Source organism: Halictus rubicundus, chromosome 2 (genome assembly GCF_050948215.1).
Source record: "Halictus rubicundus isolate RS-2024b chromosome 2, iyHalRubi1_principal, whole genome shotgun sequence".
Classification (NCBI taxonomy): Eukaryota; Metazoa; Arthropoda; class Insecta; order Hymenoptera; family Halictidae; genus Halictus; species Halictus rubicundus.
In genome coordinates this window covers 6,345,517-6,371,369 of record NC_135150.1, presented here as the reverse complement: position 1 = coordinate 6,371,369, position 25,853 = coordinate 6,345,517, and the positions used below count along the sequence as shown (strand labels likewise).

The window sequence follows — 25,853 nt, the reverse complement described above, 5'->3', positions numbered from 1 at the left end:
TCATGAAACATATCAGCTACCATATTTGTGAGTTTAGGAGCGGATATAGTAGGATTTTTTTTTTATTTCGCGAATGATAATTTTCTGTTCTCTTTCAGTTAATTTCTTTCGTCGACCTGGTCGAGGGTTGTTCGCAATTGTTCCTTCATTTTTTCATTTTTTAATAATATAATGTATTGTAGACTTTGTGGTGTCGCGTCGATCCCGGAATTGGGGAGAATCGGCTCGCGACTGGGTAAGGGTTAACGGCGAATGATTGTAATTTCAAACTCCGGAGAACTGGTCTTTATTTCTAAATGCGAGACTCGGTTTGCCTTCGGTAACTTCTAAACAGCTCGGTGTTTGAAGGAATTCGGTTTTCGATAGTTCTAGACAGCTCGGTGTACTAGACAGTTCGGTGTACTAGACAGTTCGGTGTATCAAACAGTTCTGTTGTTGTTACAATATTTTGGAATAAGGTAGGCTCGGATGTGGGTGTGGTCTTAGGAAGTTGTCTATGATTGGTTGAAGGATGTGTTTGGAAAGTGTTGGAAGTGGTGGAAAATTAGGAAGAGTGGGAGTGGAAGGTACATATGGTTATAGGCGGCTACGGCTATAAAAACTATAAATTTCGGTACGCTAACGGTTCGCAGGTCAACATGTGATCGTCAGCTGAGGTTATTCGGATTTTTGACTACGCCAAACTATGGTAGGTTTTTTATGGCGGTCATGGTCATTATGCCGCGGGTGGTTAGTCTGACTGACCTTCACGGTTGTACCGACGTCCCTTTGCAGAGGGTTTTTACGACGGAACAGACTTACTTCTGTTTACAATTCCTGCAATCTCGTTATATGATTTTCCATCCTTATGCAATCGAAGTATCATTTCTCTTTTACACTTTTGTGCTTCTGACTTTTTAGTCTTCATTTTAACTACTACTATGCACAGTTCTACGTTGATGTTACGGAAACGATGCCGAAGAAAGATGAAAACATATCAACAGCGTTACAGCGTTCGAATACTTTTGTGAGTCACTTATTACGCGTGTTTCTAATAAATATATCATAACTTCTGCCTACGCTGTTGAATCCTTTTCAAATTTTACTGACATAATCTTGAGATTTCTCCCTTACTACAGATACTAAATTGTTCTATACAGATTAGCTTAGTACATCTTATTTTATTCATTAAAATTTGTAAACGTAAGCGTTCGAATACCTTCGTGAGCCACTGTATATCAAGTCACTGTATCAAGTCACTGTATATCAAGTAAAGACTGTATTGACATTTTCCTGGAATTTGAACTGTTTTTCTTAATACAATGACTTTACGGGATTCACCTCGACGGTTCTGTATTCTACAATTTCGGGGATGTGCTATCGTCTCGTCGCGTATTATAAGTATCAACGGAAAGACGCACCGAAAGTGCTAATGAAGCAATAGGCTCGTGTTTCCTATTTTTTGCCACCGAAACCCCTATACTCATCAGAGGGATACGTAGACCGGTAGTCCTGCGATCGGAAGTTACGCGAAATCACGGACGAGATATGTACCTCGTCCGTGGCCAAATGTCTCACTCGGTAAGTTAATCGATGTCAGCGGAGAACGCCTAATGCTTGCGATGTACACAGACAGGGCAGGGAGACCGACGTGGCCGGCCGTAATCTGTCGAGATGATTGTAATTTGTAGCTTGGTCCAGCGCCGCACTGGATAGGTGCTCAGCTAAATGTTCCTCATCCGGATAATGAGAGGATTCGCTCGTCCGAGCTGCATTAGAGCAAATGATCCGGTAGGTGTGCTCCATCACTCTTTACGGCCGAGAATGAACGCTCCACTGTTGCGTCGAGACGCGTCCTTGCGCGTCGCTCGCGACTTTACAGTTATTCGCATAAGAAACTCGGGCAATGACCGCGAGTCGCTGCGAAGGGTGAAATTGACCCTTAGCTGCTAAGGATCCACACATGCGACTCCGTTCGAAATGTTCCTAGAATCTGTATCAACAAAATTTTCGGTGTTTCAATTTCCCTTTCAGCATATAAGGGAAAGAAGCGATGGTGGATGCTTTTCAAATCGTTCAATTGCTCGTAAATAATAAGCCTATTTATAAACATCATTCTATTATGAATTCTATGAAACCGGTTATTCCGCCGATATCATTTTCACTTATATGCATATGAGACAGCGCAGCGCACCGCGGTGGCGGCGAAAAAAGAAGGGAAAAGATTCATTCATTAAACTTTACACCACGAGGCTAAACCTGTCTTGATAACCCCGATACCTACGTGCCCGTTAATGAACACACTTCCTACCTTTCTTTGTGTATTATAATTACCATTACGGTCGACCGAGCGATGCATATTCATTGCTAGTTTGCAAATTTAAATGTTCATGCAAATATTCTTATTTTCGTATGATCCTTTGCAAGGATCGAAACTAATGGGAAGGATACTTCGCCAATTAAAGTGTTTGTTCAGTCAAATATAACGCGCGCGTTCGTTTCACCATTCATTTTATTTTTATACCTTCATTTTAGACATTTACAGAAATGATTATCGATAAGAACTTTATTCTGTTACTAAAAATTTTGACCAAGGCAAAATGAACTAGAAACTTTATGAAACAGCTTCGTATATTATTAAAAATGGTTTAGGCTATCGAGAATGCAATGAACTCTTAGTCCAATCACTTTGTTTCAAGAATTGTATTATTCGGAAAATAAAGTTCTATCTTGTAATTTCATATTGTTTACCTAACAATTTCCTACAGTGTCGTATATAGTAATTAGTAGACTGCAGAATTTAGGCATTTGTGACAAACATGAACAGGCGTAATTTAAAACAGTAAGGACATTAGAAGAATTTAAAAATGCTCCAGTTTGTCGCAATTCAGGTAGATAATTTTTATTTTGCATAAAGATCCACAGTCTAGTAATTATGCTTGCTCAATTTGATCATGTGTAATCTATAACATCTTCTGCATTTTCCTTTAACATTACAGTTGCCGAATAATAAAAATGACTGGCTTGTTCAATTTTATAGAAGGAACAAGACTTAATTCATTCGGATTTTTCGGGAATTTTATTATTATTTTATCCTTACAATTTCAATAATTCTGTGCTCACTGCAGTGCTGTAAAGTAAAATTGATTTTCACTTATAAACGTAAAAATAAATAGTAAAATTTAAAACTCCACTTGAATGTTAACAACCTTGTAACTGATTTACAATGTTTTACTTTATATTGTTTACTGTCGAATATAATAAACCCAATAAATAACCAAATATTTTTTAGCACTTGTGTAACATTGACTTACCTTACATTTAATTTCTCTGGGACACGATGCCCCACCATCCTATTTTTCAGTAGAAATAACTTGGTGTTGATATATGTAGACAGATGGTAGTCTCCTTCAAGAATGCTTCATCAGCAACGTTAGCATAACCATAATTGTGGCGAAAAGATTGAATCTAAACCTATCGCAATGTAGTGAGAAAGACGAGAGGTTTTGTACCTCGTCCTGTCACTTCTTACTATGGCCGATGAAACGTATTTATTAAGAGCGACGTGCTCACGTGCTCTTCTTCGAGCGCCGTTCAGTTGCGGTACAGTTATCGTTCGCGACGTAAAAACCGCTAGGAAGCCATTTCGACTTTCAAGATGAAATCACATACCGCTTCTAACATTCCGATCGAGACATGGACAGAAACACAGTGTAAAACTTGGACCCCGTATGTACAACAGAAAAAAAAACTTGGCATGAAACCGATACGAAAAACTTGACATACAACTGTATTAGCGGTTTATACAAAAATCAATTTTTTACTAGTGTATTTCAAATTCGATACACATCTCTTTTTCGAAATACAATTGCAAACTTTTCAAGCTGCAGTTTCAAGGAGATATATACATACATATTTTCTTTCGTTCATCTGCTAAGAATGTTAATTTTAACATTGGTTAATTAATTAAGAAAAAAATTAATCTTTTCTCAACTTTCGTTTCTTGAAATTAATGAAGAAAATTGTCATTTTTGAATGACAATCTGGTAATAACTGTACACACCGAGATATTAATAATAAATCAAACTTCGCAGCGTTTTCATTAAAAGTCGTATTTGATGACAAAAACGAATTGAATTTTAAATTTTCATACGGTGGAAAGATTAAAAAAAGTTTTTAAATATCGATTTATGAAAATTATTGAAAGAAGAATGAAATTTCTACCTTTCCTATTTTTTGCGGTCAATGTAGGCAATTTTTATTTCGCAGAAAAATCCACAATCTAGCGTGGAGCAACTCTGCCGTCGGATTCTAAGGAATCAGGGCAATGTTTTTATTTGTTAATCAGTGTAGATCGCTAAATACTCTTTCCATAAACCGGGCGAAGTACCTGTCGATATATCGAGCGAGGAGATAAAGATGAGAATGACACCTTGATAAGAACAAGAGTGACTAACAAACTGCGTCCGAGACCAGTCGTCGTTGACATGTACAAGCTGGGACACGAGGACCAAAATTGAATGACTTCGCGTCGTAATTGTCGCGCAACCGGACGCTTGATGATGTACTTAAGTCGCGCTGTCAGTGCGCATCTAGCTCGAAGATCAGACGAAACGAGTCGCGACCACTCGGAGCCGGGAGTTTTTCTTCTTTTTTCGCGGACGCATCACCGGCCGAGATGACTTCAGCTGACTCCCACCCAGGTGTATTCCCTTTCAGCTCACGTACGCGTTTCTTCTCTCGTGAATATGGACTTCCTCGTTCGTGGCCGCGATCTATCGGACGCAATTTCGATTTTGTGGAAATCGCGCGCGATCCAACCGGTCATCGTGCACTAAACGTGGTTTTGTCGTCGATCCAATGGCAACCCAGATGGAATCGTTTTATTCGTTTCGCTTTAATGCTAGATTGCAGGCACGAGACTGAACTGTATGCACCGCTGCGCTGTTGATTTTTATTATTAACGATCAGAAGAAATTCATTCTCATAGTAACTACGGATTGTATGTTATTCTGTCTACTTGCGACGTGTACAATAAAACGCTAGAATGACACATCTGAGCTAGAAACAATTACACTGCGGACCTTCGTGCTAAATAATGTTTTTAGAGATTAATGACTAGAGTAAGAAGTACACAGAGTAACGATCATGAACTTTTATGCAAAATAAAAATTGTATGCATCGATTGCAAGAAACGGGAACTGCGTCAATATTTATTTCTTCTCTTAATAATTCTAACAAATTACAAATGGTACATTGCAATTCTCAAAATCTTTTTACGTCGTCACTATTTTGTGTTTCACCTATTCATTTTTTCTGAAATCCGCAATCTACCAATGGTAATCAAACAAAAGTTAGGTTAATTCACTTAAGGAAACGAAGGTGACCTTGAAGTATCCGAAACACCTCCGCCCATATAAAAAATATTTGCATCACAATATTTCCCGCTTTACATCATGCAAGTTTTGAGTATACCACTTTTTCATATTGTTACAAATAACGAAAATATTAAAGGTGGTCAAAGTTATTGGACCGCCTTGTATGTATATCTAAAGCATTTATTATATATTCAATTATATATTGAACTTATACATATATTATGTACTCGTGCATTTCACAATGTATAATTAAATTTACTCTGCCACGTGTACTGTAATACATATTCAAGAAATTTCTAACTAATGCATAGAAAAACAAGAAGCGGTTGAAAGGATGAATGCGGAGGTCGAGTTGAATCCCTTTCTTCCTGTTTAACAAATTAAATTACCAGAGTATGTCGGTAACCATAACTCTACGTTGCATAGGCGATTTATGGATGTCAGCAAGAACAAATAAGGATTGAATGATGGTTCGCGGACAACACGTTTGAAGTTCCATAGAGGTTTGCACGACAAGAATCAGTTTGGGCATTTACTAAATGGCATTTACCAATAGAACGATAGTGTAGAGGCATTGAGAAGCCCGAGTAAACGTGTAAGTGTGTAATAATGTTGTTGGCCACGGCGTTATTAATCGTTGCGCGACGGTAATATATCGGCTGTCAGGGATGCGACAACAGATCATTGCGATCTGTGCGACATGAAAGTGCGCGCCGGGAAAAGCCTTTTACACAGTAAATCAATTCGTAATCGCGGCTCCTAAGCACGATTTACCCGAGTCCGCGGACGACGCGCGACGTAGCAGATGAAGCGATCTCTACCGACGATTCTTCCGCTATTGAGTGATTTAACGCCGCTCGAGGAACGAACTATTAAACGTTAAACACTGCAAAATGTAATAAATGAAACAATCAATTACTGCACCGCCGTTTAATCAACTTCCCATTCCGCCGAAGACACGCGCGTCCTGCGAATGATGACGCTTCTTCCGGATATTATAAATGCCCAAGAAATTACAGACCATACGAATCACCAAAACTACGTAAACAGAATTTAATTGGAGTTCCAAGGAGCTACGGTGTTTTTATGTGTTGCAATCTAATATAACAACACAAGTTTTCATTTTATTGAACGAGAAGCCTCAAGCCATAGACTGCGGATTTTATGCGCTTGTGACGAAAGCGAGCAGGTGAAATACAAGACAGTAATCAAATCAAATGAACTTTAAAATGCTAGTATATTATTTCCAATTGATTAAACGTATTAACGTGTAATACGTTATATAAAATATAATTATAAGTAAGAAAAATATAATTATTTGTCTTTTAAAAATTAATTTTGTCCGCTATTTCATTGAGCGTACCAATTTTGGTTAGGATCTATAAAATAAAAGGAGGTTAAACATGTATTTTAGTATCACACATTTTAACTTTTCAATTTTCGTTTCATTAAGTAAATAATAAATTTCAATTTTATTCCTATTCGTTGTACATAATTCTAGTAGACAATTTTTATTTTAAATACAGATTTAGTTATTAATCTTGACGATTATTTTACGATTATTTTAAGATCGTATAATTAATGCTATAAAAGACATAACTTCTTTTCTTTGCATACTTTTAATGTATTAGTGTTTCTCATTATATGTATTATACATATTAGTAACAGCTTCGGGGAATTGTGAAGCATTAATAAATTGTTTACAAAATCAGAAAACACTGAAAAGATCCTCAAGTATCGTCTTGATATTTCTGAACTTGGACTATTAAGATAATATTCTAATAAAATGCAATTCATTCCTCATGATTAGACTACGAATGTTTATGCAATTTTCAATTTTTATAGACAAACTTTAAGAAAGTGGAATGAAATAAAATCCTATTTTAAATAGGAACAGTAAACTCTATCGAATTTTATAATCTAGCATTTTTTGAAAATTTCCATAAGCCACGAATGCACAAAGATCCGCAGTTTACGCATTATCAATTATAGAATTATCGAGCGGTAATAGTGATTAGTTTGCACGTGGTTCACTGAACAATCCTTTCTTGTCTGGAAACAGATAAGTCAGATAAATGAGGGTCTAGCAGGTAACCAGATGTAAGAAGAAATTATGGTATGGATAATTTATATAACTGAAAATGTACTCCTCTTTACGATAAAATATATGCTCATATAGTAACAAGAGAAAGTACTCACAGATGTATGTACATATAACATCTAAATACTGGTTTCAGTTGACACCATGTACTTTTCACAATGTGGCATTAAGCTGAACATGTTTTAAACAAGTCTGCGCTTTCATACAAAGTTATGTCATTAGAGAAAAATTGAACGTAAATATGCTTTATGGCATCAACCAAGGAAGACAAGTTGCCCTGCCATTTATGTTGCATCAATTTCCTGGATTATATTTCATTTTCTTACCTTATTTTGCAAACATTTCTCCAATTATATCGCATTGAAATATCCGCATAAACACTGGTTACATTTTATCTCGAATCACGCTTATGGTTTACGCAATTACCCATTTAATAGGTTAATTGCTAAACAAATTTCAATTTTTTCATATAGTCTCTATCGATCTCATATTTTTGATAATGTTCCTGTAGTGTAAGTGTTATTTTATAAGAACAACAACATTATTCCGCCGTTTTCCGTGATTGCACTTTTTCTAATTTTGATAATTGTTACACAAAAAGCCAATCATTTGGTAAGTTTAGTGTAAAATCATCTAATAACAGTTCCGGTTTCGCAGTAATTTCGCTGCGAATTTTCCAATCAATCTGTTAGAACAATTACAGAGAATTTAAATCCCAGAATAACTAAAATATTAGGTATATATTAATTTCCTGCTGTTGTCATTGTTAAAAATCATCGAAATATAAATTCGGCGACCACAAGTATACTAGCCCGAATTTGTGGTCGATCATAATTCGTGGAAATATTTCGACGCCCAGCGGTTAAATCAATTATTTGCCGCATAGTACGTGTAAACAATCAGAGGGGAACCTCTCGCAAGATGCGAGCGTAACGCCTACGCATTGATTTATAGTGATTCTCCCTTTTCTTCCCCTCGCTTCGGTCCATCCTTCGCGAACGGATGTGCGCACTTCTTTACCTCCAAAGCCTGCACGTACGACTTCCGGTCATGGGTCAACTAGACTCTTCTCCCTTTCTTCCGACGTTTACGCCATTCGCATCTCCTTTCTTGTTCTGCGTTTCATGTTTCTCTATTCCATTCTATTCTCTTTTCCCTTCTGCTCTGTATTAAATTCACGAATAATAAATAATCATACGTACAGTGACTTACATAATTGTTCACACCCCCTTTCCAGTTTTTCCGTGAAGCTGGCAGGACTACTTCAGTAGATGACGCGTAATGAAAATTTTGAAAAAGAAGAAAATGGTTTTTCTCTGACAATGAGTATGTAATGAAAATTTTTAAAATATGTCTTGTAGATTCATGTCAGGTATATGTATACGTACCGACAATTTCTTCGATATTAGTTAATGTTATTACCAATTATAAACGATTAAAACTGATGCAAATCGTGAAAAACTAGAGCGTGGATTTCATGCACTTATGAAAAAAATGAACAGGTGACACACAAAATTGAGAAAACATTAGAAGAATTTAAGAACACTGCATTGTTACGCTATTTTCGGCTTAACAACATTGTTAAAAGAAAAAGCACATTTTAATTTAATTTCTTACAATTAGAATTAACTTTCGAAAATTTTTATCAAAAGGAGGTTATCAACCAGAGTTTTGGAAAGGTCGCACCCTTAACCCGAACACTGCATCATGCAAAAGGGGATGTTCCATTTTAATTTAATCATGATTAGACTACGAATTTTTATGCGAAATACAAATTGTCTGCATTAATGCCAAGATACGCAAGCTATATAGACATTTATATAATTTCTTAATCATTATAATCAAATAAAAACAATACAACAATATTTTAAATTTCTTTAAGTGTGTTTCATATTTTACATCTTATCTGCTCATTTGGATCATAAACGCATAAAATTCGCAGTCTAATCATGATATTATGAAATGTGTATTACGAATAGTCCAAATTCTTCCTTCGATGAAATTTTTGTGCAAGAAATCCATAGTTGTCCCCGTTTTAGTTTGTTCGCCAAGCATTGTTCTTCCTTGTCCTCGGCCGAGCCACCCCTATCGACCGTTCATGCTATCCTCTTCCTGCTCTTTGTCTATTTCTCGTTCTTCGTTCATCGTGCGCGTGCATCGCAACGCCTACTTAACGCGGATAATTTTATTTTCTCTGCTGTATCGGCGCCTGGCGACCGTGGCCAGTCGTGAAAGCAACAAATTAACCGACGACACTATCGTAGGTCGATACCGAGCGTATGCGCAGTGAATTATAGAGTGTTCGCGCAACCTTTGCGGTGTCCGTTTTAAACGAGTTGCACGCCGCCGCTACCTATGCCAGCGGGTCCCGTTTCCACGTGTAACAAACGTAATTACCAGTATACGATGGTAATTGCGCCCGGTCCCATTTACACTACTTTCGGTCGCTATGATCACATCACTATCGATCATTCCTCGTAGAAAAACAATTTAAACGATGTAAAATGCAAAAAACTATTATCACCAATATCAGGTGTATGCAAAAGTTTTAGTCCCTTTCAATCATTCACGCACACTGACTTGCAATTGTAATTTTTGATGTTATCTTTTAATTGAAACCAAAATTAAGATAAATTATGGGTAATCATTTTTTTTTTAAATAAATTTTCCAATTAAGGAAGTATAATGTAAGAACTTCTAGTTCTTTTCAAAATGTTGTCTTTTTGTGCAATTATTTGTTTAGTGTCAATGTGTCTAAATAATTTCTAAATAAAGGTGATTGAAAAAAGACTAACTCCTTTGCATGCACCTAGTAATATGTGTAACTTGCCTACTATATTGCTTCACTTGTACTTATTTATATAATATTATAAATACCTGCATTTGAATCTATTTATTTGGTTTAGGTAAATGGTTTATTCCATGTAACATGTAGCTTAGATATTACATAGTTACTAAATTCTTAAAGAACATGGTTTAAGAAAATTACATTTGAATTTGTATGTATGCAGGTATTGGTTCATCACATAAGTATTGTGATTTTTCCTTCGTATTTTTAACAAGTGAAATATAAAAATATACATGAGAACAACCACTATTGTTTTATGTATTTTCTCACATTTTCCGTAATCTAGGAAAGACTAATGCTTGTGATATATATTTCCATATTTCATCTTCTAAAAATTTAAAAATTAAAACCTAATACACATTAATAAAGAGATTCACTGAATTTTAATCTCGCTGAAAAATAATTGCATTGAAAGGATAATAAATGGAACATAAATATTGTAAACGTGAAATTAAAATTCTTGAACAGAGTATGGAATGTATATTGTGCAACCTCTTTACTAAAAATTTATTTGAATAAAAAAAGTATTTTAAGATGCCCCTTTTCGTGTAAAAATATGCACAAATGCATCAAACTAATAATAAACGAATGCATAATAATTAAAAAACTAAGAGTACAATTAAAGAAAAATAAAATGATAAATGAAATGTAAAGCAAACTTACTGTTCTTGAGATAATTGGTATTTATACAGGCGAATATTTTTATTTTTTCATGAATCACAATATCACTGCCAATGTCACTGCCACTTTGTGAAAACAAAATCCACCTATTTGTCCATTAATAGTAATGTATCTACATCTTTTCATCCGGCGGCCTTGCAATTTTGCATTGTTTTGTATTGATATGTTACAATAAATATTTAACATAACCATAATTAACAATTATGTAAGATTATTCATTTACTAAAACCCCTTTCACTCACTTCAATCGTGACACAGCTTATCACCGCTTACAGCGACATTTTTTTAACGTTATCGTGTTTGGTGGTTAAAAAAGTACATAATCTATTTGAATAGGCTCTTTCCTAACCGACGTTATTGCAATACCATATTGGGCATATATTTCGCTCAAGAAACAACTATTACCACGAAAATGAAGCTTACTTTACTTAAAATAATGTGACAATGAATGGATTATATAATACTAATTAATGAACAGATATTTATTTGCATTTTAATTGAACTAAAATTAAAATTTTAATGGACATTTACTATTATTTGTCGCAATAATGACATATATTAAGGATTCCGAATACTTGGATATGTTTATTGGCCCTCATTTATTACTATAACTCATGTAATATTATAATTACATTATTGTAGGGAGAAAGAAACCAAAAAAAAGGATTTCGACCGTGACAGGATTCGAACCTGCAGTCTTCGGATCCGAAGTCCGACGCCTTATCCGTTGGGCCACACGGTCTGTTAAGGGTAGCTACCCCAAAGATGAAACCCTTCGTACAGTTCGATACTGAATGTCTTTAAAACTCAGTTAATATACATTTATTTATTTAAATCCTAGTGTCCCTAAATTCGACTCTTAGTTATTAATATGAAATATCATTACTATCGATAAAAATTATAATTTTTGTAAAATATGAAATTACTCATAATATACGTTATAATTGCATCTTTTTAGTAAGTAATTAATATATTTGCCTTGAGTAAATACAATTCGTTACCATATTTCCTTGATATTAATAATATAAATGTGAATTTCGAAATTTCACGATTGTACTTTTATTTTTGTACATAAATCAATAACGGAATGCTTGCAGTGGGAATTTTATCGAAATATTGTAAAAGTAAATTTATTATACACGTAGATTATATATTTAAAAATAACTTGCAATATTAACGTAGTATTTTTATTGCCTCTTTTTCATGCAAATACACATAGATATTCACTGGAATTCTTGTTGAGTGCGGTGGACGCACATGGGCGTTTGAAAGCCATCATAACCTTACGATACTACGAAGATTTCGCATAAAGGCATCTCATTATATTTTCCACATTCTGATTTTGTTCCAATAACAAAAATTGAATTTTCTCTTTCATAAAAATGAAGTTGACTAACTAATCTTTGTTATTATAATATTCTACTTGTAGCACAGCACTATTCCAATGCCAATTTATTAAAATACTTTTACTAGTCATTTAAAATGTTATAATAAATTATTAGTATCAGTTTTCTTTTAATTTATGCATATTTTCTACTAGTTACAATAGCTACTTAATTAGTATCTAATGGTCAATTGCACTGTAATGTTACCTAAACGTGGTTCAATGTTGCCTAAAAGTAATTTCATTATTCCTTTTTTGTGGTACAAGATAACAAGTGCTCAAATTTATTTATAAGAAACATATTCTAAATCCTAATATTCTTCAATATTTGTTTCTCTAGTATTAATTGCTTTAGGCTATACAGGGTGAATTCGATAAAGCAGGACACCTAAATATCTCCGTTACTTTTCGTTGTACAAAAAAACTTCGTAGGACAAAGTTACACTGTTTGAAGAGCCACATATAACGGTGTAAGGGGAAAAAATTCAAGGTCATTTTTATGAGATTTCAAGGTTATCGATGTTTTTTTAAATGGAATGATATATTTTCGTTAACGTAATGTTGTAGCTGACAAAATAACGAATTCATGCATGTAACACAATATGACCTTCAAATGACCTTCAACCCAGAAAAATGGTATAAATAAAATTCAACGTGTAAGATTTTCATTTGATGTATTTCTGTTAGATTTTTTATACTCTATCAAGAAATCAAGGTGATCTTGAAATCTCCGAAACGTCTTCTCACATACAAAAAATGTTTGCATCGCAATATTTCCCCCTCTTTACCGTGCGAGTTTTGTATCATTTATTTCGTATCGTTACATATAACAGAAATATTGACGGTGGTCAAAGTTATTTGACCATCCTGTATACTGCGCGGCTCCATTAATACTTGAACCGATATTCCTTAAAAAGTCTGAGCTGCACCCTTTTTGCCTCTCGAGCTCTCAGATATAATCACGTTCGTTTCGTTCGTAGTTCCGAGCGGGACTTAATGAAACTAACGACTAAGCTCTAGACATACGGTAATTAACGTTCAAAGATTCGACGTCGACGCCGACGCCGACGCCCCCAGCGACCAACATTACCTCCGATCGCAGTTAGGCGGACACCGATCGTCTTGGTAAAAACAATTTCGCGTGCAGATATACGCGGTTTGATCGACGATAAATACGCGGGCCCCGGTCTCTGTTGCTCGTTGCGATTTCTTCCGTTGCAACCCGCACACGAAATGGCTAACAGGGATCCTCTCGCGAGATAAATCAAGGCCGCGCAATAAATTCAGAAGACCACGGACGTTTTATCCTTCGGTAAATATACTGATACAGGATGATTTAACAGTTCCCGCCTCGGTGTGTAGCTTGTTAGTTAGACAAATGTTACGTTGTCGTTCGTCCTTCCTCTGTCTCCTTCGGTCTCTGAAAACTTTCTCTCTTCGTGTGTTTCACTGCCGAGTTTCCGAGATCTTTCGCCTTTATTTCGACGATAAAAGTCTGACTCAACAAATGCCTGCTTGTCCGAATTTCAAGTGTTCACATATTCAGAATGTCAGTTTAACTGGATATTTATTTAACCGTGTTACAATGCTGTCCGTTCAATGTTATTTAGCATTTGTTGCAACGATAGACGGCGCAACAATTTTTATTTTTATGTTTTGTGAGTTCTATTCAAACCAAAACTATTACTTCGAGAACAAAATGACAACAAAAGGAACATAATTACTGGAAATTAAAAATATACAAATTAAGTATTGAGCTAATCTATATCTCAACCATAAAACATCTTTGCACCTGCATACAGAATTACATTCAAACAATATTTTTGTATGAAAGAGAGAACGTTTGAACATTATTGTTTTGCTATTTGGAAATCAAGGACAACAATAAATTTTACAGATATATCGTGAAAGCATCTATCAGAAATAGTTTCCGAAATTGCACTTCTTGTAACTATAATAAACTTCATCATTTGTATATACATATACTATAAAAGTTATGAAATTACATGAAAAATAGCGACGTGGACGATAAAAGTCTGACGCGGTTTTATTCGAAAAACTGCTTTTTTGTCCAAATTTTAAACTAAATGTAATCTATTTACCGGAAGAAGATACCTTCAGAGATCATAATAGCTATCCAACCCACTCCAATTACTTCAGACTTGCAACGTAGGAGTGGAGAAGACAGCTACTATAACATCAGCTATCTTCTTATGGAAAACAGACCATAATGTAACTGAAACATTTTGCTTTTTGAGCTATACAAACTATGTTTATTAATATTAATACTAACGGTACCGAGCAAATTCTAACGGTACCGATTTCTCGCAATTTTTTATAACAATATGTGCTTGAACGAAGAAATTTATTCAATAATTTCTAGTGCGAGCATCTTTGTAATTTCAATAATTATAATATGAAAAATGTGAAACCGATCGTGATACGGTTAGCATTAATACTATAAGCCATTTTAATTGTCTTTAACATTGTTGAACACGTCGTCTTTCGAACAATTTCGTCTTCTTGACAAATCTCTTACTTTAGTGTGTCTTATGTGTACTTTTAACCAGGGATATATTTCAAAATTTCATAAAATGGTACAACTCATTGCGGTAATGTACTATTTTAAATAGTCTTTCAATTCTCAGCACTTCTTAGCAAACCTTGTTGTAAAGATACTGTGTTTGCATGTAATCATGGTAGTAAGGGAATGAGAAAGAATGTTTCTATGTATAATAATTTCCATAAAGTTACCATACATAACTATACTGTAAAAACTTACCATAAGGAGTGGTTAAATGGCTATACTTACCCAGTAAGCAATCTACTCTTGAATTGCTATGAATTTGCCACCAAAACTTGTGTAGAAATTCCGACCCGTCTGTTTCCGTATTAGGCTCGGCATTTGAGTGCAAAGTTTGCAGACGGAATTCCATGCCAAATCGAGGACAAATCGAGGCCAAACCTTGTCCTCGTGAAGAGGGCAGGTCGGTCGCACTAAGAGCGGACCTAACCTCGCTTTAAAAAATTAGGACAAATCGTTATTGTCATTATTTTAAGATTTGTAAATATTTAAATTATTTAAAATACATGAAACTTCACATTATATAATTTAGAAATTTAAATTGTTTTCCTTCCTACAGCAAGGTTTATTCCGATTATGTCCGATATTTATTCCTAGAGCAAGATCAGGTCCGCTCTTAGTGCGACCGACCTGCCCTGTACACGAGGGCAGAAACTGCCCCCGATTTGCCCTCGATTTGGCATGAAATTCCGCCTACAAACTTTGCACTTAAATACCGAGCCATCTGTTTTAGGCTCGGAAATTGTCGATAAGTTTTGATCGGCAAATTCATAGCAGATGAGAACCAAATTCTGCTCCAAGCATGGTCTTAGCACCAGAATGACCGCCATTGCACAATCTGAGCACCAGATTGACCAAACATTGATCAAAATTTGCTCGAAGCAGATTTGGCTGGCTGGGTTTATTTTGAGAAAAGCATCTGAGAAGTTAACTGAAAGTATTTTATTTGTTGCTCAACCTTCAACCATGAAAATTAAAAAAAGCTGGTCATAAACATGTACGAAATGTTGATGTACCACTGTCATACTACCGCAAATAGATAAAAATACTACTAATTTATATAGCTGAAGTTACATTGAAATCGTCGAGGCAAGTTACGCTTATACCGTCATGATCGACAAGAATTCACAGGAAACGAGTTTGACCGACATCAGTATTACATATACACGCATTCACCGACGTGTATCGATCAGCAACAATGCTCCTCGACACGAAGTATTCAGGGTGTGCTACCACACACTGAATCTGACGCTTTTTAATGTCTTATTGTTCTACAATTTTTCGTGTTCATTTAATATTAAAATTTTTTTGGGATACAATTTTTTCATAGAGATGTAGACATAAGTGACCAAATTCTGATGGAACACTTCATATTGACAATGAAACATGTTGACAATGAATCTATAGTTCATTGTATTCAACAACATTTTTAACCTCATTTTATGCCACAGCTTCATGTCAGTGAGCAATTTACATATAACAGAAGTACTTTTTAATTTACAACCTGTGACTAGTTTTTAAAATCTATTTGAGAATTGCTCGTTTATACCTTCATTTAACAATGAACACGTATCAAAAGCATAAGAAAATAAAGTAAATCACAAGCTACAACAATATAGTGATAGCAAGTTCAAAACATTTCTTCAAAATTAGTTCAATTTATAGGACATAATTGAACTGAATTTAATTCATTTAATAATACAATATACGATGTAATCAATTGATTGTAATTTATTGTATAAGTAGAAACGTACTGAAATATTTTATGTCATTTTCAATTGAAAATGCAAGAATACTTTCTTACATAAATCAATATGCGTACCAAGCCGTCTTGAAATCGCGAAAATCAATTTTTATTTCTTTACTTTGTTTTTTACATAAATGTTTCATTTTTAAAATTCACTTGAAATTCATTTGAAAAGTCACAATCACACGTGGTTGAAACGAAATGAAATTATTCCCGATGTTGGGTAGAACGTGCTCAGAGGATCGCATGCCAACGTGGTATCCCACTATTGTCCAAAAGGCAATTAGCATGCCTCGGCTGACTCTTCTGGAAAGAGGGGTGAATACATTAAACACTCCTCCGGATACTCGTCGATCGTGCGTGGGAGAGCGCATTTCTGTGAACGTCCTGCACGCACCCGCACAACATTTATTTCATAGAAATATATTATTTAAAAATTTCCATGTGCGCCGATAATGACTTCATTCTGCCACATTAATAAGATAATTTTCGCTCATTCTCATTCTAAGAGATAATAACAGAATATTTTAAAATATCGTTACGATCTAAAACTACGTATTAAGCTTATCTAATTACTGTAAGTACATTTGCAGTGAAACGAAGTGATTCAAAATGTAGTAAAACATAACAAGATTAATAAAAGTATTTGACAAGACGAGAAATATCCAGAACGAAGAGAAAAGGATAGAATATTTACATATCCAGCATTTTTAATAAATTATTATTTCTTTTTTTTTTTTGTTGGTGTTCATGGATTATTTTAATTTATTTAGAATTGAAGAAACTAGGGTTATTTATTTACTGCAAGATACAAATGACTTATAAGTGACTAATATTGATTGCATATAACTGTATTTTAAGATTAGTCATGTTAGTCATTTCTTTGTTAGTTGATATGGTTAATATTAGTCATTTAGTCGTTGGTAATTGACGGTCAAATAGCTAAATTTAGTCGTGCAGTCAGATATGTGTAAAAAAGGAAATTAAAACGATAACAAGAAATATGAACAATATTAAATCAAAAGGCTTAGATTTAATTTGGAACAGAAACTACTCTATAGAAGGTCACAGATCGTGCTACCATTTTAAAAATGAATAACGGTCTTACTAATACAAATTCCTTCATTGTACTCCACAAATTAATAAACAAAAATCGAAACTATAAAGATTATCACGCATACACATACATTGAGAATAATAGTAAATAGTGAATAGTAATTAACGCAACATAATTGAGAAATTCTCATAGACCAAAAGCCATATAATAAAAAACGTGATTTATTAATTCCTCTAACGCACGACCGATATTATATAAAATATAATGTTACTAATTAATTCTTCTGGGACAAGCATTTAAAATAATGAATTTTATTGATTGGTACAGAATAAAATCAACATATGGAACATAATGAATGATCTCATTTTAATACGTCTAATAAACGGAACTTGTAGAATATCAGTCAGAATAAAATCTCCTTCAAAAGTACCTGACGTCAATGTAAAAATTCATTCAAATATAAAAGTTCAATATGGCTTGTGATCTTCGAACTTGTGAGGCTTGGACAATCTTGCAGTAATCCATAATTCACGAACCATGAATGGTTCTGTATAAATTCATGAGAAACTGTTTTTGTTCTTTTTATCTCTTAGGAATGCGATTCTTTCTTTACGACAGCTCGTACTCCGAAGTTTAGAGATTGTTTCTTTTCAAAAAAAGAACATAATTTAATGAATAAATCGAAATTTTTCTGCTGACGAAACTTATTTTAACTCGATGTTTAAGATAGAATTGCGGTAGCGAATTCGACGAAACGTTTAAGTCAGACTATCAGATTATTCGCAGGGGAGAAAAAATATACCTACTCTCTGATTATCATGCAGCACGTGTAACAAGGGACTTCCCACAACACATTAGTGTGTCTAATTGTAAGATAGCAATATTGAAATTAGAATATGACTAGGATAAGGTTCCCAATTACTGTCAAGGTGTCAATTACTGTGCCTATATTACTTATGCTTATTTAAAGCATAATGACTATCAAAAAAAAAAATAATATTAAATTTTTTTCATTAAAATCAGTTAATGTGTTATATATCTCTCTTTTTTTAAATATTCATTATGCTTTAAAAATAAGTATAATTAATGTATATACAGTAGTTGGTAGCCCCACAGTAATTGGGTCCCTCAACATTGTCATATACAATATAAGCTCGATAAAACGACTAAAAAAAGCGCATCAATTTGTAAGGTGCCATTGTGAAGAGTCAATCAAATCAATCAGAGGCAATCATCTGCAATCTTTAAATCTATGGTGACCTCAGTTACAAAAAAATTTTTCGAAGTTTTCACAGAAATGTTTGTGAAAATAGCATTTTCTAGAAAAAACGCGTCTTCAGTTTCTCGCCCACTTCATCATGAAAAAGATCTCAGAATAAAGTAACTGATGGATTATGAAATTAGAAGATTCCAGTTTTGAAATGCGTCCACATTTATTTTCGTACGATTATTTTTTAGGAAATTATCACAGCTTAAATATCGACAATTTTTCGAAAATGTGGTATTTAGTGTTCAAACACATCTTGGTGCCACTGTACGTCAAAGACTGTCATTGTGTTCAATTAGGGACTTCTCACACAATGCTTACTCATTATCAGTCGCAGTAGAGAGTTTGTCCGAAACATAATAAACAACATAATAAATATGAACAAGATCAGAGTGCAGTATGTACTTGTTTTCTGGTAATTAGCGACGACTTGGACTTGTTACATACAGGGTATCCCAAAATTGATGTACTTCCTTGAAAGGAGTAATTCCTGAGGTCATTTAACACTAAACCTACCGACACTTCTTGTATACTTATTCCAACCGTGCGCGGTCAAAATGACCGGTCCTTTACAAAAGTTATTATTAATATAATTAAACGTAGATAATAGTCAATCTGTTACTAAATGAATTAGTAGATGAACAACTTCCATAAAATGACGATACAAATTTATTTTTATATAATTTCAATTATATAAAAAATACTGCGGTGCTCTCTCCTCGATTTATAAAATTGTACTGTGTCGTCCACCATTGCGTTTTGGATGTATTTGCCATGAAACGACATTATCAACAGGCACGTGCGTAGCTTGATAGCTTCTCATGTAATAAGGCGGCTCATTTATTTTGTGTTGGCCCTACCACATTGAGAATAGCCTTTCTTTTATAATGATTGTTTAGGTTTGGAATAGTAAACACCACATTCTCTCGTGCGGTCAAATTGACCGGCCCCGGTAGGTAGGGCAAGCTACATATTATATTTCTTGGAAAAAAAAATAAAACGAGAAACAAATACTGTAAAATAACAAACAAATACTGTATACATACTTTAAGAAAAATTGTAAAGATAAATACCGATGTGATAAAAAGGTCAATTTGACCGGCCGTGGTAAGTTTAGTATTACAATAACTTATTCCTTTACGAAAATGTTCTTCCCAGTGTCCTTAAGGAGTTATTAACGAAAAACGCGGACCAATCAGAGCGCGGATACAGTGGTCGGATTCTGGCTCGGCGACAGGTCCCGCTGAAAGTGGCGTTGGCATTGGTAGAGCCGGAATCCGTGGGCTATTACTGCGCCCTGATTGGTCCGTGTTTTTCTTTAATAAACTCCTAAACTCCTAACTCCTTTAAGGAGAACATTTTCGCAAAGGAAAAAGTTATTTTAAATAATCTCAGGCATCACCTCTTTCAAGGAGGTACAACATTCTTGAGACATCCTGTACATTTATGCTTCTTTCTGTGGTCATCATTAGGAGTAAAATGAGTAGGTGTTATTTAAAACAGGAAAAATATTAGAAGAATTTAAATATACTATTATATTATCTACAATTTAATAAACACAATGAGAAAGAAAATAATTTTCTATATCACTCTAATTCGTTGCAATTAGGGTAAAAAATTTTTATTTTTCATGAAGATCCGCAGTCTAGTGATCAAAGTTCTTGGTAAAGTTTCTGGGTATCTTTCTGATGTCAGAGCTATGGGTAGTCCTATTTTATATTTCCATCTTGGCATCTGGAATCTGTTACATTCAACAAAGAGATGATATGTTGATAAAATTTGGTTACATATGTTGCATGATGGTGGATCTATTTCGTTCATCAAATAGTCGCGTGCGAGTTTGGAGCAGTGTCGCCAGATCAGGACTTATTCCGGTTACGTGATGCGTTCCGTCTCTGTCGTGCATACTCCGGTACTGGAAGAGAGAGGGTAACTTTTTCCCCTCAAATCGGGCTCCCTCTCCTCGTCTAGTGACACTCGTTTGGAGTGACCTGTTCTGAACCTTGTCATGAAAATTCTATCCTTCCTACTCAAGCTATTGGTGAGATAACTATTTTACGATATGTATTTCTTAAAATAATATTTTTTCGACGTGTACAGGTTAATACTTTTCCATATAGAATGTCGATGCAGCCTGGATGTGTGCATTAAAAAATATATAATTCTATTTAAAAACACAAGATTGACCTCCACGTGACCTTTACGCGTCCCCCTACAAAGAAACTAATCGTATCATAATATGTCCACCTCGTAGCCATTAAAAAGTCACACAAAATATTATTGCTGCATATCATATGTAGAGTGGATGGATTTTCTCAGGAGAGATCAAAACGTGCAAGACTGGAATATATTTTACTAGGTACTGGTCTCTGTCGAGTATACTTTTCTTGACTGACTTTTCAAATCATTTTAACTCGAACGGTGGCCTGGATGCCCAGCGGTTTTTATATTTTTAGGCTTAGAGAACGAGTCGTCACCGGCCATCTGTTTGTCCTGTGACGTAAACCAAATGTCAAAATCGGACACCCTGTGTATTGGGGAAATAGTGTCGACGTAAATATTGTCGAGGAAATCACTGTCGGTCAAGTAGAACGGACCCGTTGTTTTGGACTCTGATCGATTTCCATTCTAGATCTCGAGTAAAGGGTTGAAAAGTCGTCATTGGGTCCAGTCAGCGAGTAAGTAGTAGAAGCGGAACGTTCCGCTCGATCGGAGAGATTTATCGTGGCGGGGTTAATCGCGGTCGATACTAGGGCCCAACGGCGCACAAAGCGCGAATAAATCACAAAGAGCGGATGCGTCGCGGCGAGCGCGGAAACACTTGTTCGCTCGAAACGACCGCGGGCAGAGACAATGGTCCGCTTTCACCGGGGCAATCGGGTTTCTCTCCCTCTCTCTCCCTGGTCTCTCTCGGTAGTATCAGCCAAGGGGGCTGGCTCCTCTATGTCCAGAGCAGCCTTCTTGGTCGCGTTATGCCACCCGTCGTTAGTTAACGCCATAAATGGAAAACGGGCAGTGGCTATGCGAAAGTTCATGATGCACGTTGTTACGTCAATTACGCGGTCTAGTCCGGTGTATGGGCTTCCATCACGTAAACGTTGAAACGCGCGCGCGCGCGAGCCAGCGATCGTTCACGGATGTTTCGACATCTTTTACGCCGGACGAACCGCAACGGAGGAATCTAAATTAACCGCTTTGTTCGGAGCGGCGAACACTCGGTACAATTTATTTTCGACAGTGCGTCGAAGAAATACGGAGATCGATTCGATTAGTAATCACTCGATTACAAAATAATTATCTTTATTTAGGATTTTAGCTCCTTAAGGAGCTACGTGTCTTGGAACAATCGAAAAATACGAGAAATTCTACAATTTTCTTTTTTATATATCAAATTAGGTTTCTTTGAGAAAACAATAGTTACATCTTATTATGTGAAATTTAAGCAGTATTTTCTAGAAAATTGAACTGAATATCGTAAACTAGAAGCACGCGGTATTTTCCTAAAGCCATTTCTACGGAAGAAAAATTAGTCACTGTCGAACACGTTTTGGAAAGAATCCATTTTTCAAAGAACTACAGATATTTGACCTCAAACATATCATTTTGTAAAAAAAAAAGGAAAAAAGTGTCGTAGGAATATTATTGAAAAATTTTACCGAAATTGGTCCCGCAGTCTTTCAGATATTTCTGGTACCAATTTGAAAACTTTATTTAGAGATACATGTATTTAAAGTTTCAGCATAAATAACGCTAATCACTACGAAAATTAAAATTGTACCAAGAAATTTGAATTTCACGAGTTTAAATAAAATTTCTTTTTGCACCTCTTCCTCAACGCTACTAAATAAACTACTTTATCAAATTCGCAATAAATAAAATGTATTGTGAATATTAAACTGTCATCATTTTTTAAAGCAAAACAGTGAAGTAGGCATTGATAGATATGATGGTTCTATTATTTCTCTATAGTTTATCGGTTATTATTATACTGCCGATCATACGTATTTATAACAAAAATGAGCAGGTGAAATATAAAACAATAAAAAGATTAAAAGAATTTAAGAATATCGATGTCAATTTAGTAAGTAAAATTAAGATTATCTTATTAACCCTTTCGGTACGAGCATCAGATATATCCGGCATCCATCTGATGACCTGTGTGTACGAGCGCCGAATATATTCGGCATTCATGTGGCAGCTTCTATGTACGAGCACCATCTATAGTGACACTTGTTAGAAGAAACATTGTTTTATTAACCACAGTCCTTATTAAACGCTTACGAAAATCTTCACACAAAAGAGGACTGACCACGCGCTATGTGTGCATTTTCGGAGCGGCGCGGCGCCTCGTGCAGCAGGAGTGTCAAGACGGACAGAGCACTCGTACCGAAAGGGTTAAAATTGTCGAAGAAATAATTAAATTTTTACTTGGCTACTGTTTCTTACAATTCATGCAGACTACTTTTATTTTGCATAAAGATCCGCAATCTAGTCATTATTTGTAATTATTTCTACAATTATTTCTAATTCACGCAGACAACTTTTAGTTTGCATAAAGATCCGCAATCTAGTTATTATTTATTAATTATTAATTGCATATACAACAACAACAGCTTGCATAATACGAGAACGAAATAAATAGCATATTCCAAGTTGCCAATAGTTGCTGTTATACTGTTACGCCTCGTTAATGGAAATCGACGGGCTTAATTAGGCGAACGAAAGAAAATTCAATTGTTCTTGCGAAGAGAAGCTATTTGGGTTTGATGTTCAAATTCATCTAACTGATTTTCATACGGAAGCGACTAATACAAAGATTGCGCGGCACATGAATCATGCAGGCAGCATGCAGCTAGTTGATCGATAGGTGTCCATAATGCCTCTTGTGTTTTTCGCATAATGCTTACGGAATGTTAGCCTTTTTTTCGAAACAGAGAAATGCCTTCCTGTCGGTTTCGCGAATCAGTCACAGATCATTACTTCCTGCCGTGGAATCCAGTAACCAGGATAGCAAACCTTCGCTGTTATACCTCTCCTCTATCCCGCAGGTAATGATCGGTACCGCAATGTCAAAACAGATATACTGAATGGATAGTAACAGATTGTACACTATAGCTGCGCCCAGTTTTACAATTTCGCTAGTTATCATGATTCCTGTGATCCAGTTGTCTTTTCCCGCAACAAGCAAAAACCGGGACGAGCTTCCGCGAAATAACTATTTCTTGAAACCGGAGTTTGCTATCTTACGGAATAAGTAAGCAGCACATAAAAAGAAATGACCGTTCAATACAGAGTTGACTTCGATGTGTAAGCTTGTGCGATTTGAGTGAGCATTGTTAGTTTGAAAAAGATTTCTCCGTGTTTGTAAATAACGAGGAAATTAGTAGGATGAATGAAGTCAAATTATCTCAGAAACGGCAAGTTTTAGGGCAAATGTACGTTAGTACTTTCTCATTGAGAATTTACCATTTTATCGAAATCGAGCATAAAAAATACATCATTCCATCAAAAAAATCGAAAGTGACCTTCCCATCTCGTTTACGCGTCCACTTGATTGAAAATTGCTATTACTATATTATTAGTTACTTTAAATTCTATAACTTCTATTTGAAACATTTTCGCGTATTGTTTAAAATAACGAACACATTTCAGGTGGACAGAGTTTATGGGACACACTGTATAACATAAAGTGTACATGAGATCTAAAATTAGAATTATAATACTGGTAACTTAAAATAGTATACAGTCTTTTACTCGATATATGTCCCAAATATTTAGCAGATAAAAGTCCCAGAACATCCCCACTGCCGCGGGTTATACACCGTGGGAGTCAAGAAGCTCGAAAGACCTCGGTCGCCGTGGAGTGTAACGTCGCGTGGATCAAAGAATAATATCTCCTGACCGATATATGTCCGTGGCTGGACCAATGTTTTGGACATCGAGTAAACACTGTACATATATTTCCCATGATTACAAATTTTTCTTACAAACGACCATTTTTATTTCGACAGATATTTTGAAGATCTGCAGTCTATACACTCACATACATAAGTGCTGTTGAATAGCTCAATTTTTCAAATGGTCAGGGTTATGCTTCATTAGATTCCCAGTAGCCCTCATTAATATACATTCTACAGGTGACACTTGAGATTAATCCGGTTTAATAGAGCCGACACGTGCCTGGATACTACTTAATTACACAGGCTGCTGTATAGGACTTGATGTGCACGCCTATCAATAAATATTATCCTTAACCGATAGTCGATACGCGATCAGTGGTCGTATCTTATTAGAATTTATCAGTGTGAACCGATCACCGTTACTTTCCATTCTCACATTTTTAGTGATTAACAGTGAAGGGAGAAACCCGGTCCGATGCTTGCCTAATACCCTGCCGGATTATGCGTGTCTGGTTTGCAGCTGACACGGGACCGTTTCCTGCGAAAAAGAAGGGACAAGGTGTGAGCCCTTTATTGGCTGCCTCTTACACGCTGCATTTCTTACTGCACAAAACGGTTGCGATGAATTCGCTAACGGTGCATTATAACAAAAGATGTTCCAATAGAAAGGTGTTCCAATAAAATTTTTCTACTTGATTCCTATTTTTTGTAATGGATGCTTTTTTTGTATAAAGATCCGCAGTCTATAAATATATAATACTGGTCATTTTTGGTTTAACAAAACTGAACCATACAAAAGTAATCCTGTAATTAGACCTAAAATTATTTGTTCCAAATGCTGCTATTGAACCTGAAGCAATAGTAAACGGCTATTTGTTAAAAAAGGGCCTTAAATATAATCTGATATTACTAGTGCTTTGAATAGTA

The 25,853-nt window shown here is 35.3% G+C and overlaps 1 protein-coding gene and 1 non-coding gene across 3 annotated transcripts in view; one reads left to right on the top strand and one right to left on the bottom strand.

The window, feature by feature from the left end:
- Dgo (ankyrin repeat domain containing protein 6 diego) overlaps positions 1–25,853 on the top strand; it is a 344,229-nt gene that overhangs the window by 179,960 nt on the left and 138,416 nt on the right. The gene's annotated exons all lie outside the window — the stretch shown is intronic.
- On the bottom strand, positions 11,657–11,729 carry Trnar-ucg (transfer RNA arginine (anticodon UCG)). The gene has a single exon. It is a non-coding gene; the product is annotated as a tRNA-Arg (tRNA).